Source organism: Erpetoichthys calabaricus, chromosome 1, assembly GCF_900747795.2.
Source record: "Erpetoichthys calabaricus chromosome 1, fErpCal1.3, whole genome shotgun sequence".
Classification (NCBI taxonomy): Eukaryota; Metazoa; Chordata; class Cladistia; order Polypteriformes; family Polypteridae; genus Erpetoichthys; species Erpetoichthys calabaricus.
The window spans coordinates 104,899,507-104,913,961 of record NC_041394.2 but is presented as its reverse complement, the minus strand read 5'-3'; the positions used below and the strand labels follow the sequence as shown (position 1 = coordinate 104,913,961).

Here is a 14,455-nt window from a genome sequence, read left to right as displayed (position 1 = left end):
TATTAATGATACTAAAATGAATTATAATGAAAAATATCATGTATTTAGAGAAAAAACATTTAGTCTTGAAAAATATGATCATTCAAATAATCACAAATGTTTTAAATAATAACATAATATTGCATTTTATAAGCTGCTTAACCTAATTCAAAATTGTAGAGAGCTGCAAGGTGGTGACCAGTTCTAGGTGGGAAACCAGTCCAAACAGGACCAATGCTCACATATACCCACACACTCACAATTTGGAATTCCCTATCAACTATTATACACTCATCTTTGGAATATGAAAATAAAATTGGAATACATGGATAAAACTCACCCAGACATGGGGAGAATGTGAAAACTCAACATGGGACAATGGGCATGCATGAGAATCAATGCCAGAAAGTTACTGGTGTGTGAGGCAGCAGTGTTAACCACCACCTTTGTTTAAAACAAATATTTTGAAATGCTAACATACAATAAACAAACAAACAATACTTTACTGAGCAAATTTTAGTAATGATTACAACTCAAAGGTCATTTATAAGCTTTGAATTTCTAACCTTTTTTACAACTTTGATTCGATTGTTTAAATCTCTTTTTTACAGAGATTGCAGCAAAGACTGGTCGACTGAATTTTTCATAGTCACACAAAGAACTAATGGCTACAATTCCAGCAACATCAGTCCTTTAATCCACAATCAAAAGTTGGCAAACACAATCCTTGAATCCTCTGTTACTGCAAGTTGTCATCTAAAGCAATTTTGAGAGTGTTGAATCATTTTTGCTTTTAATCGAACTCCTTCTTTCATTAGTCTTTCTTGTCCTGTTTTTATTCTCTACTCAGAAGCAATGCAGTGTGTGGTTTTACACACAATAACTGTGGAACAACTGTAAAATTAAAAGTTGCTTTTAATATTAGGACTCTATTTCAATTTATGCATGAATGTACTTATTTTCAGAATTTGTTCTCTAAAGAGAACAATGTATACTGTACAAAAATGTATGCTAAAGTGGGTAACCACACTGTTTTCTTTTTTACTTATGTGCTAATTACAAACAAACAAAAAAATTAAGAAAAAAACATCTTTGTGTATGTCATAAGAAGCACAGAAAGCAAAACAACTGAAGTGTTAAATTAGAAAATAAAGTTTTTTATTGGAGATACAGTAGAAGTTAAATTGAAAGCAGAAATTGTTTGGAGCAAAAGTAAGAGCCTGCACAAGATAGCATTGCCTGCTAGTAAATGTGTAACCATCTATTTCACCAAAAATAAAACACCGAATTGGATGTAAAAATTTTTGATCTCAGTTACATAATGGATAATGTAACTCATAATAAATCAGACAGATGGATGAAGTAAAGACATAAAAAGGAATGATAAGGTATCTAGTTATATTGGGTGCTGCCTTATTTAACACATAACATGGGATGTATCCATCCGGTTTTTGATGAATCATGAACTCCCTGAGCAGTGAGCGTCAACAAGCTTATTCACGGAAGTATGATCCACCTCAGAAAAGCACCAGGTCAATGCAGATGCATAATATTGTCTCACAGAAAATCTTCTAAACCTTCGCCTCATTTCATTACAGATGTGCTAAACTAAATTGTGGACAGAAAAGGACACGAGCATGGGTCAAAAAAAAAGAAAAAAAAGAAACTGACGATATGGCTTTGTGATCTTGCAAAAAAAAGTTCTTATTTCCTATTTTATTGTAATGATTACAAAAAGTATATCAATCGTTAAACTATTTCACAAAAAATTTATATTACTCCTTTTAACTCTTTACTAAATACAGATCTGAAAAAGAAGAGCATTCTTAAAATAGACTGATAAAGTCTGTAGAAACATATTTGAATAGAACACAACAAATACATTTTAAAAGAAGAAAGGCATCTGTCTCTTAATCCCACACTTTCAGGATTTTTACATTCTCTGCATCTCCTGTTGTTGCTATTCTTTAATTTGTTCATTGCAGATGTGCAGATTTCCCTGAGTTACAGCTATTTCTCCCAGGGTGCTACTAATCTTCTGGAAATGATTCATGGTTTCTGCGTTTATTGTTGTGAACTTTGTTCTTTTGTCTTTCCAACTGCTCCAGGTTTCACTCCTCAATCTTAATAAAATATTACATTACTGTCATTTTGCTAATGTTTGACTATAGTGAAGTAAAGGCTAAACATTTAGCACAAAGTGAGGTTGAAACACATTTACATGTAGCATAGCTAATGCTAGAACAATTACTGAAAGCATCATCTCTTAAAATAAAACTATCAAATTTAATAGATATATCCATGTTTCTAAATTTCCTATATAATTGAAAATGTACTGTATGAACTAAAAGTTGTGGAATCTTACAGTTTTTTACAATTGGTTCAAGATATTTTGGGCTTTAATTATGAAATGTGCAAAAGTATTTTAACTCCTAAATGGCCTGCCTACAAACCACTCTTATCAACTGAATTGTTGTGCTGCTTTGAAATTTTATTGTATATTGCTTTAATTGAAACAGATATGAACACAACTGGTCAACACGGAAATCACTTTTGCTAATTGAGTCCAGTTTTTAACACAGCTATTTCACTTTTTATCAATTTTGTGAATTTTATCTTTCTACTCCTAGACTGTCAAGAATTCTTATATTCCTATATACCATTGGTTTAGAGTGATTTGTATGTGCTCATCTTTCAAAACAACAAAACATAACATTTTCAGGCCTTCTTAACAGAATGCAGGTTTTTCGGGGGTGGGAACCCATCCTGGGAGCAGTGGGTGCAAGACACAGAATACACTCAATACAACACCCAGACTCACACTGAGCCAGTTTAGAAATAGCAATTAACCTAAACCATGTGTATTTTCGGTCTGTGAGGAAAACCAAAGTTCAAGAAAAACCCATGTGCAAACTCAACACCACCAAGTGTGGAATTTAAACCTAAGGCATGAGATCCATGAGAGAGGAGCTCTAAATACTGCACATCATGACATCTATTCTCAAAATATAGTTCACTAATAGACACAATATCCATCCAATCATCTTTCATGAACCATATATATCATGTGCAGTAATCATGGTGACCTGGAAGATTGTTTATATATCAAAGATCTTTCATTAGAATGTTGTTGTAGCCAAGAACACAACAGCAAACGCCATTTTTACATGTACTGTGATAATCTGAAACTTGTTTATGACTCTTTTCCTGACGGATTTCATAGACCCACAGGAATCTGCTTGGCTGCTAATAATGGTTAATCAGTATTTCAGCGCTGTTCCAAATGGATGAGTGTGATGTTGAAATATTTACTCTTGTAAGAAGAGCAGAGGAAGATATGTCATTGCCATTAATTATTTGGTATTTGATGACTAGTTACAAATTTATAAAATATTATAGATTTAAATTTTATGAGGTCAAATTTACTAACAAAATAATTTAGTATAAGATACATAAACTAAATTACTAAGATACTACCATGCTTTAAGTGACTGGCGAAGATATACAGTACATTTTGTGTCTGGTAAGTAAAACATTTCTTTAATATAAAATTAATTTGTATGCTAAAATTAATTAATTATTTCAGCTTGAATTTGTCATAAATTATTTTGCTGTATTAAGCACATTCATTTTAATTTATATTGCATATGCTATATATGTGACCTGAAGCAGTGCACCAAATCAGCATTCAAATACAAATAGTCTTATACAAAAATCTGTATTGCATATTATGTGTATGATAAATGAGGTAAAATGTCAATTTTGCAGTTAAAAATAAAATAAGAAAGCTTCTCATCTTGTCTTAAAAATACAATAATATATCTCTGAAAACTTGGTTATTCTAATGCTACATGCTTGTTTACAAAACTAATGTTCCTGCAGTAGTAATTATGCTTTACTCTGATTGTTTACTTACTTTACAAAGGCAAAATATCTGAAACCCTACCCCAAAAAAGGAGAATACCTTTCCTGTTAATGACAATACTAAATTATTTTAATGTGGGTATACTGTAAGATAACTGAACAATTGGGAATATTTTTAAAACATTGCCTAAATATTTTCAAATTGTACATAAGTCATCCAGTACTGTTCTTCAATGTAATTATTTCAGTGTGGCTAAAATTTTTATTAATGTTACAACCTGAAAAAAATTAATTAAAATGTTCAAGGATTGATGGGAATTCATATTTATCTTTATATGTATATATTTATTACCATTAACTGCTTTCCCTTTGGTGTTTTTTTAGATACTCTATTTAAACATAATAATATATTATACCTTACATCATGATTCATTAATTGCTGTAAGAAATTCTGAAAGAAAGCAAAAATAAACACATAAAAATTTTTTAAGGTCAATTCGATGTATCAAAAATGAGAATGTTTCTCTGCGTGATTAGCTGGCAAGATGGAATGGTTTGTTTATCATAAAGTCTGAATCCAGCCCTCACAGTGCGCTGCTTCATAATCAAATGCATTGCACGGGCTCAAATCCAGAATTGCTGGTCTTTGAATCAGGCCTGCTGATGGAGGCTGAGGCAGTTTTTGCCTCCTTCTGCACTGTAAGCAGGTTCTGTTTCTGGACTGGTTGTTAGGGGTCTGTGTGCAGCTGTGGCCTGCCAGCGCATTCACGCCAATGGAAAAGAACAGTTTATGGCATCGACCCAAGGTCAGCTTTTTGAGATCTCAGGATCTGGGAATGCTCCAGATAACTGCAAGGCAATTCATTTGTATGCTGCTAGTGAGCAACGATTATGACTTTAAATAATAAAAGGAGAATGTTTTATTACAATTTTATCATCTTTAAGGATGTTTGCTTGTTGCCACCCAGCAGACATTTTTAAGGACATTTACTTGATTATATGAGGTCTCTAGCTCACAAAATGGATGCAGTGAAAAAGAAGGAAGGAAAAGGTGGCCATTTTATGCGTACTGTGGCAGATGGTATTTTGCAGGGTGAAGATGAAATGTTCATGATAGCTGTAAAAAACAGAGGGTGGTTCTGTGTGGCAAGGGAGTGCTTTGAAAAGAATATTTTTTGATAGACCTTTCTAAGGAATAATGAGGAAAATGCAGACTTGGCACCTAATTTATTGAAAAAACGTAATATTTTAGGAAATCTTTCTGTTGAGTATTTTGAACCATCATAGAACATAAAATATTAACCATTTTTTAATTATTTTTTCTTTAATTTTTGCCTAATATGTCTTACTCTGTTACTCCTGTGAGAATGCAACATGCATAAAATGCTTAATACTTAGTAAAATACAGTAAAATAATTAATTCTTGCATTTATTTTACATATCTGCCACTTCCTAAAGAGGTTTATGTAAAGCCAGAGTTAATCCTAGCATGAAAGGGTACAAGGAATGAGCAGACCCAATGTTAACCCAAATAAAGTGACTTGTTATCGCACAAATTAATTAACAATTCCAGTTACAAAAATGAATAAATAAAAAGGGTTCATTCACTTCCCTATGTAGTCTTATTTTTAATGTTTTAGGCTCTCTTAAAACTAGCTTCATATGTATCTCCTATGTCTGTACTTCCACATTTTCCTTAATATAAAAGCTTCACATGTGCTGACTTATCTTCAACTTTCGTGTGGGAAATATGTAACTTTGAAAAAAAGTATTTCCAAAGACTAATTCCTAATAGTTGCAGTCACCTTACCTAATACATAATAAAGACAATTTGCTGGTTGAATATGAAAATATTTCATTATGACTACTGAAGATAAACATATCACTGAATCTGTTCTCAGTATCAAATACCAATTAAAAAAACAAACATGAAATTATTTTAAATGGCTCACATAAAACATGTCACAGCTTGTTGTCCCTGTAAACCTGTTCTTACCAACACTCAAGTGGAACATTAAAATGAGCTAAACAGAACATTCTTGTAGCTCAAAAAATTACTATTACTTTTCTTAGTGCAGGTCATCAATGTAACTAATAACAAACTTGCACCATAGCTGTAGTCCCTTTTTGACAATAAATTTGCATCATTGTGTTATGCTTGCTTTAGGCAACACAACCCTTCATGCCTTAAGATCACAGATAAATGACTGATAGCCCTTCTCTGGAGTGGGAAAAATGAATGACTTTAGATCCTTCATTCTGCTCATTTGCAACAATATTCCAAAATTACCTTAAGACAAAACTTGTCCCCTGTATCTGATTATTTATTTGCTTCTTTAATGAAATTGTTTAGAAGGACTAAATTTGATTTTCATTTACTTCGTAATTCAGTTAAATTGATGGTTGAAGAGCTACATAACAAAAACCAAATTAGCTATCTACTGCATAATTTGCATGAGCCAAGTCAGCCCTAAAGGTTTAAATGGACAACTTGCAAACTTTCCCACCAAAACATGACACAAAGATCTCATTGCTCAAGTGTCAGTCAAGGCATACAGCATTGCTTCACCTTAGTCACCAGGCACTGGAGGTGTACACTGCATGAAATGACCATGTCACATTGACCACACCCTCCTCTGATGCTGCCCATAGACAATAGTAAGATACTGAATGTTATGACAGGCTAGCATGGCAATTTGCTGTTGCTCTGACAGTGTTAATGCACTGAATTGTTACTAAGTTTAAACAAATATACATTTAAAAATTAAATAAAGCAAACTTTTTCCAAAAACTGATTCTGCCTTTGTACTTGAAAATTTATCTGACCACAGTATTTCCATCACATATTTTCATCAAAATGTATTTGTTTTGTTTTTAAACACATTTCCACATGACTCTTGCCATTACTTCACAATATAAGGTGGCCTAGGGATAAAAAGCTTTTAGTCCTACAGTTGCTGGCATTGATACAAATCTGGCATAATGCAGTATTTGGCCAGATTATACTAATTTAATAAAAAAAATGCTGGTAAAATGCAGCTTCATACATGGTACTGTTCAGATTCACACAAGTAATAACAAACACTTAAAAGTAGCAAAGAAGTGATAAATCTACCAATTATCTGTGATTTGACTGGATGTTAATATTTAAAACACTAAATATAAGAACATACGGTAATATTTTGTATAAAAAGAACATATTTGAAGAACATAACTGGTAGTTTCCAGGATGAATGAAACATTCAGTAACCATAATTTGTTATTTTTAATTATATGCATAGGGAGTATTTACAGTGTTTTATTGTAATAATATAAAATATTTCCCATGTTATATCCCATGGGGAGCGCACAATTAGCACTCATGTTACATCCCATGGGGAGCACACAATTAACACATCTTCATATCTGTATCAAATGGACCCCTTCCTATGCATTCCTTTCCTGAAGGAATTGCATAGATACAGCTTCACTTACCATTTTCAAATAGGCCAAGACAATAGCCCAGTATTAAGTGATCTATACCATTCATAACTATGAAAGAAAGCTTTTACTGACAATTATGGATCAGGTCTAGCTTGAAACATCTGGAAAATACTAAGCTTAGCTTAGCCAGTACATATTGCTGATTGAATTAATGGTAATAAACCCTAGTGGAAAATGGTTATTGACAGAATAGACAAAAACACTGTACAGTAGATTCTAAAGATTACAACAATACAGTAAGGGGATTATTAATTTTACATTTGAATTTTTTGTGTTTATATACTGTGTATACAAAAAAAACACATTGCAAGCTATGATGAGCTGTAATGTAGAAAGTAAATTACTATTGCAATGTTGAGTTAAATCCATATACTTCACCGCATGAAAGTACACATTTAGGCTAAAAAAATCTATTTGTAGTATACTTTCAAATGACATAACTTGTAACTTATTCTAATAAGTATACTGATAACATGAATACTTTACAATTTCATAATTTAATATTTATTAAAATTTACTATTTACAGTAAGTTGTAATAAATACACCTGAAGGCTATATAACTGCAATGTTGTGTCTTAAACCTTCTTTCCTTTTCAGCATGGAAATAAGCTTTAACATTTTTTTTTTCCTTTAAAGAAACATGCTGACACAGCCCTAGTCTAACTACAGAACTATTTCTACTATACATTAACAGAATGCTTTAACAAGAATGTAAAATAAAAACTCATAAATATAAACTGCACAAAAAAATTAAAGGAATACTTTGAAAACACATCAGGAAAAAAAAAATCATGCTGGATATCTATACTGAAATGGACTGGGTAATGTGTTAGGAACGAAAGGATGCCACATTGTTTGATGGAAATGAAAATGATCAACCTACAGAGGGCTGAATTCAATGACACCCAGTAAATCAAAGTGAAAAAATGATGTGGCAGGCTAGTCCAATATGCTGAAATTTCATTGCAGCAACTCAAAATCGTACTTAGTAGTTTGTATGGCCTCCACATGCTTGTATGCATACCTGACAACATCAGGGCATGCTCCTAATGAGACGACGGATGGTGTCCTGGGATATCTCCTCCCAGATCTGGACCAGGGCATCACTGAGCTTCTGTATCGTCTGAGATTCAACCTGGTGGCATCGGATGGACCAAAACATACTATCTCAGAGGTGTTCTATTGGATTTAGTTCAGGCGAGTGTGGGGGCCAGTCAATGGTATCAATTCCTTCATCCTCCAGGAACTGCCTGCCTACTCTTGCCACATGAGGCGGGGCATTGTCGTGTACCAAGAGGAACCCAGGGCCAACTGCACCAGCATAGGGTCTGACAGTGGGTCCAAGAATTTCATCCCAATACCCAATGGCAGTCAAGGTGCCATTGTCTAGCCTGTAGAGGTCTGTGCATCCCTCCATGGATATGCCTTCCCAGACCATCACTGACCCACCACCAAATCAGTCATGCTGAACGATGTTAAAGGCAGCATAACGTTCTCCACAGCTTCTCCAGACCCTTTCACGTCTGTCACATGTGCTCAGGGTGAACCTGCTCTCATCTGTGAAAAGCACAGGGCGCCAGTGGTGGACCTGCCAATTCTGGCATTCTATGGCAAATGCCAATCGAGATCCACAGTGCCTGGCAGTGAGCAGAGAACGTTGAGCCCTCAGACCACCCTCATGAAGTCTGTTTCTTATTGTTTGGTCAGAGACATTCACACCAGTGACCTGCTGGAGGCCATTTTGTAGAGCTCTGGCAGTGCTCATCCTGCTCCTCCTTGCCCAAAGGAGCAGATACTGGTCCTGTTGATAAGTTAAGGACCTTCTATAGCCCTGTCCAGCTCTCCTAGAGTAACTGCCTGTCTCCTGGAATCTCTTCCATGCCCTTGAGACTGCGCTGGGATACAAAGCAAACCTCCTGACAATGACATGTATTGATGTGCCATCCTGTAGAACTTGGACTTCCTGTGCAACCTTTGTAGGGTCCAGGTATCGCCCCATGCTGCCAATTGTGACACTGACCATAGCCAAATGCAAAACTAGTGAAAAAACAGTCAGAAAAGATGAGAAGGGAAAAATGTCAGTGGCCTCCACCTGTTAAACCAGTACTGTTTTGGGGGTCATCTCATTGTTGCCCCTCTAGTGCCCCTGCTGTTAATTTCATTAACACCAAAGCAGCTGAAACTGATTAACAACTCCCTCTGCTACTTAACTGACCAGATCAATATCCCAGAAGTTTCATTGACTTGATGCTATACTCTGATTAAAAAGTGTTCCTTTAATTTTTTTTGAGCAGTATATTTAGGATGAGAGTTTAGAAGAGGGTATTGTCACTGACTGTACAATCTCAGTCATCCTTTTTGCCCTGACCATGAACATGGTAATAAAAGCTGCAGAAGCAAAGTGCAGAGGCCCATTAACCAAGTCCGACGTGCGACACCACCCCCATTCGAGCCTACATGGATGACCTCACAGTCACTACATCTTCTGAACCTGGGAGCTGATGGATAATGCAAGGACTGGAGAGGCTCATCAAATGGAAAAGGATGAGCTTTAAGCCTGCCAAGTCTAGGTCACTTGTTCTGAGTTAAGGCAGGGTCTCTGACAAGTTCACTTTTCCATGGATGGCACCACCATTCCATCTATTAAGGGGAAGCCAGTCAAAAGTTTGGGAAACTTTTTGAACATAGCTTCAGAGATGAGGCAGCCATCCAGACTTCAATCAAGGAGCTGGAGGCCTGGCTCAGTGGAATGGACAAGTCAGGACTGCCTGGGAGATTCAAGTGCTGGAATTACCAACACAGCATTCTGCCTCGGGTCTTTTGGCCATTGCTGGTTTATGATGTGCCTATTACATAGTGGAGACAATGGAGAGAAGAATCAGTAGATAACTTCGTAGGTGGCTTAGTTTACCACGTAGTCTGAGCAGTGCAGCTCTATACAGGAATAACCTGCTGCACCTTCCATTTAACAGCGTTATGGAAGAGTTTAAAGTCTAAAGACCCCAAAGTCTCAGCAGCTGGCATTGAAATCCGTATGGGCAGGAGATGGAATGCTGCTAGGGAGTTAGAGACAGCAGAAGTGAGGCTGTGGCACAAGGCAGTGGTGGGGGCAGGGGGTATGGGTAGATCAGACTTGGGCAGCTTTCACCAAGGCCTAGGGAAAGGAAAAGTGTCTGCTGGTCCAGGGAGAAGTGACAGCATCAATGGATGGAGTAAAAACAAGCAGGATGGCAAGTAAGAGGCAGCAAGGGGCATGGATGAGATGGGAAAGTGAGATTGAATGAAGGCTCACTTGGACTGACATCTGGCGAGCAGAGTCCCAGTGCATAAAATTCCTGATCCAAGCCTGTATATGACTCCTTACTTAGCCCAGCAAACTGTCATTTCTGCGGCAAGTCTGACACACATTCCTGCTGTCTCTGCACTGGGTTAGGAACACTAGAACATATACTGAGCAGCTGCCTGAAGGTCCTAGGGGATGGTTGCTAGTACTGGCGTCATGACCAGGTGCTGAAGGAAGTTGCCGAGAGTGTCTCCTTAGCCATAATAAACAGCAGGCCCCACTGCCCTCCTGGAAGCAGTTAACATTCATCAAGTCAGGAGAGTAGCCCAAATAACAACCAAGAGCTTTGGTGGGTCTACGCTACACTGCACGGGATTGGCAGCTAATAGTAGGTCTAGGCAAGCAACTAATGTTTCCGGCACATATTGCAGTAACATCATTGTGACCAGACATCGTCATTTTGTCAGAGGCCTCAAAACAGCTAGCCCTGAAAGAACTGACTTGTGCCCTAGGAAGGACGCATACAGGAGGAATTTGAGAGGAAGCTTGCCAGGGATTTGTTTAAGACTGCCAGAAACAGGGTTGATGAGCACACTGCAACTCACTGGAAGCAGGCTGCAGAGGCTTTGCTGGCCATTCTCTGAGCAGAATTTACACCCTGTTAGGTATGAGTGGGCCATTGAGGAGGTCTGCCATCAGGATAGCAATGGTGGCACCAGAAAGACCCTCCAGGTTGCTTAGGATTAGATTAGGAGGGGTAATCCATGGGTTAATGCTGCTGGGACTTAAGTCAGGGCTTGATCAACCCTAGCTGGGTGAGGGTGTATGATGTTGTGATACTGGAAACATCCAATGAACCTGGGAAACATCACTGAATATGGGTTCCAGTGCATCCCATAGGATGTATAATTTTCCAAATGTTTAACTTATTTTATTACATAACTATAACATAACTACCAATCTTTCCACTCACACAATTTCAGAACCCACTTATACATAGGCAGTGTCGGTTCTAGGCGATTTTGCACCCTAGCATCTGTTCTGGCAGCTTCAGGTACCAGGAAAGATCCAGCCATAGATAGGATGGCAGTTAAGGGGTAATTAGTTATTCCATACACCACCTATTCCAAAAGGATGCACATTCTGGATTGACTGAAACATTGCACTCGTTACTCGGAGTTGAATTCTATATAATAAGTAGTTAAAAGTGTTGAACAGACACTTATTGCAGTTCTTAGCTTACCCTTTAATCATATTCTATGGAATACATAACTAATGTGCCATTTCAGTTTTTTTGTTATATGAGAAAAAAAGTAAATAATTAAATAATGTGCTCCATCCATACAACATACATTTCTCTTATATTTCTAGATCTCCATATATGTACCTAGTTTTTTTTAAAGAGTTCATAACAATTTAGTTTGATTAACATTATTTTAAAAGTCTGGTTCCCTTGCTGTCCAGAAGTGAATTGGTTGTAGTTTGATAGATAGATAGATAGATAGATAGATAGATAGATAGATAGATAGATAGATAGATACTTTATTAATCCCAAGGGGAAATTCACATACTCCAGCAGCAGCATACTGATACAAAAAACAATATTAAATTAAAGATTGATAACAATGCAGGTAAAAACAGACAATAACTTTGTATAATGTTAACGTTTACTCCCCCCACCCCCGGGGTTGAATTGAAGAATCGCAGTTTGGGGGAGGAACGATCATCTCAGTCTGTCAGTGGAGCAGGACAGTGACAACAGTCTGTCGCTGAAGCTGCTCTTCTGTCTGGAGATGACACTGTTTAGTGGATGCAGTGGATTCTCCATAATTGATAGAAGCCTGCTGAGCGCCCGTCACTCTGCCACAGATGTCAAGCTGTCCAGCTCCATGCCAACAATAGAGCCTGCCTTCCTCACCAGTTTGTCCAGGCGTGAGGCGTCCTTCTTCTTAATGCTGCCTCCCCAGAACACCACCGCATAGAAGAGGGCGCTCGCCACAACTGTCTGATAGAACATCTGCAGCATCTTACTGCAGATGTTGAAGGACGCCAGCTTTCTAAGGAAGTATAACCGGCTCTGTCCTTTCTTACACAGAGCATCAGTATTGGCAGTCCAGTCTAATTTATCATCCAGCTGCACTCCCAGGTATTTATAGGTCTGCACCATCTGCACACAGTCACCTCTGATGATCACGGGGTCCATGAGGGGTCTGGGCCTCCTAAAATCCACCACCAGCTCCTTGGTTTTGCTGGTGTTCAGGTGTAGGTGGTTTGAGTCACACCATTTAACAAAGTCCTTGATTAGGTCCCTATACTCCTCCTCCTGATGCAGCCCACGATAGCAGTGTCGTCAGCGAACTTTTGCACGAGACAGGACTCCGAATTGTATTGGAAGTCCGATGTATATAGACAGGACCGTTTGCGCTGCTCACCTGCCTTGCTGAATGTTAACTGTTTTCAGGGGCAGTGGGGCCTGGTGTTTATTATGGCTAAGGAGACACTCAGCACCTGGTCATGGACAGAGCGACACGTGTCAGAATGATGGAGCAGACAGAATTGGAGCGATGTTGAAGTAAACAATCAGAAAATCGCGATGGCTAAAATAAAAATACATCTACGAAATTAGAAAATGTAAGTATAACAGCAGTTATGTCTCCCTGGGATAAAATTGCATGGATCAGCAATTCTTAAAGTCCAATCGATGCCTATTTTATGGTGAGCTTCAATATGTCTCAAGCATAGAATATGTCAACTACACATAGAAATTGACAAGACAAGCCTATTAGGTTTTTTTTTCTCACTGCACATTGTAAAAAAATGAGAAAAAAACAAAAAATGCAAGAACATTTACACATTGGATCTTCTAAGAATGCAAGCCAACCATCATGACTTGTGAGATGCAAAATAGCTTGAATGCCACATAAAATTGCTGAAAAAGGAAACGCTGCAGTTTAAAAAAATGCTACAATATTCTCTATAATGCTACCCTAGCTCGACGTATTGACAGAATGTCTGAGCACAAACTTTGCCTGCTAGTCAAATATGCCAAAAAATGCCAATTTTACTTACTTCAAAGTCTGGCCAAACTTATATGGTTCATTACTTATAGGAGGGCACAGTTCGGAAGAAATTCGTATTTTCCCCGCCCGATAATACCCGTACAACTACAGAAGACATTTTTAATTTGATTAACGTCTTCAAGACGAAAGGGCATGACAGGGCGCGCTGTGCTGGGTATGTGCACGGATGGTGCCGAGTCAATGACCATTAAGGTTGTAGTTCTTATTAGCGAAGTCGTGCCATTCGTGTCTTGGATGCAGTGCAGCATTCACAGAGAAGGCCTTGCCATTAAGGACATACCAGAAGGACGTCTAGCACTGTTCGCCATTTAAATGAATATTGTTAACCTCATTAAAAAACGACCTCAGAATTCATGGATTTTTTTTTTCAAGAAAGAAACGTTACACTTCAGTATACTGAGGTACGATGGCTCTCGCGTGCTAAGGTTTCATACCAAGACTGTTCGAACTGAGATGCGAACTTCAGCAATCTTTCGTTGGCAATTTGTTTTACTTCCCTACCAAATAAGTTAGTTTTTGAAGCCAGTCCACCTCATGTTGGCATGGACATTTTTTCATCTTTGAACTAAATAATTCAAGCCTTCGGTGTAGCGTTGCTGTGTTCAACAGGAAAATAAAAACGTGGAATGCTGGGCAAGTTGCATAAATTTACTAAGACCACCCCAAAACATAAACTCTTTGTCCCTTCAAGGACTCCGTAAAAGTGCCAATACATTCCAGTTTTTTCCAGCACTACTTGGATTTACAGGAATGAATACTTGCTGC

At 37.5% G+C, this 14,455-nt stretch overlaps 1 long non-coding RNA gene across 3 annotated transcripts in view; it reads right to left on the bottom strand.

Moving 5' to 3' along the window:
* Positions 1 to 14,455, bottom strand: part of LOC114654236 (uncharacterized) — a 99,991-nt gene that overhangs the window by 39,678 nt on the left and 45,858 nt on the right. Inside the window, exon 4 of one of the 3 annotated variants that reach the window (XR_007935538.1) lies at positions 1,205 to 1,587. The exons of the other annotated variants lie outside the window; for them this stretch is intronic. This is a non-coding gene — a long non-coding RNA (uncharacterized LOC114654236). Of the gene's footprint in view, positions 1 to 1,204; positions 1,588 to 14,455 lie in introns of those variants that run through there. 3 annotated transcript variants of the gene reach the window in all.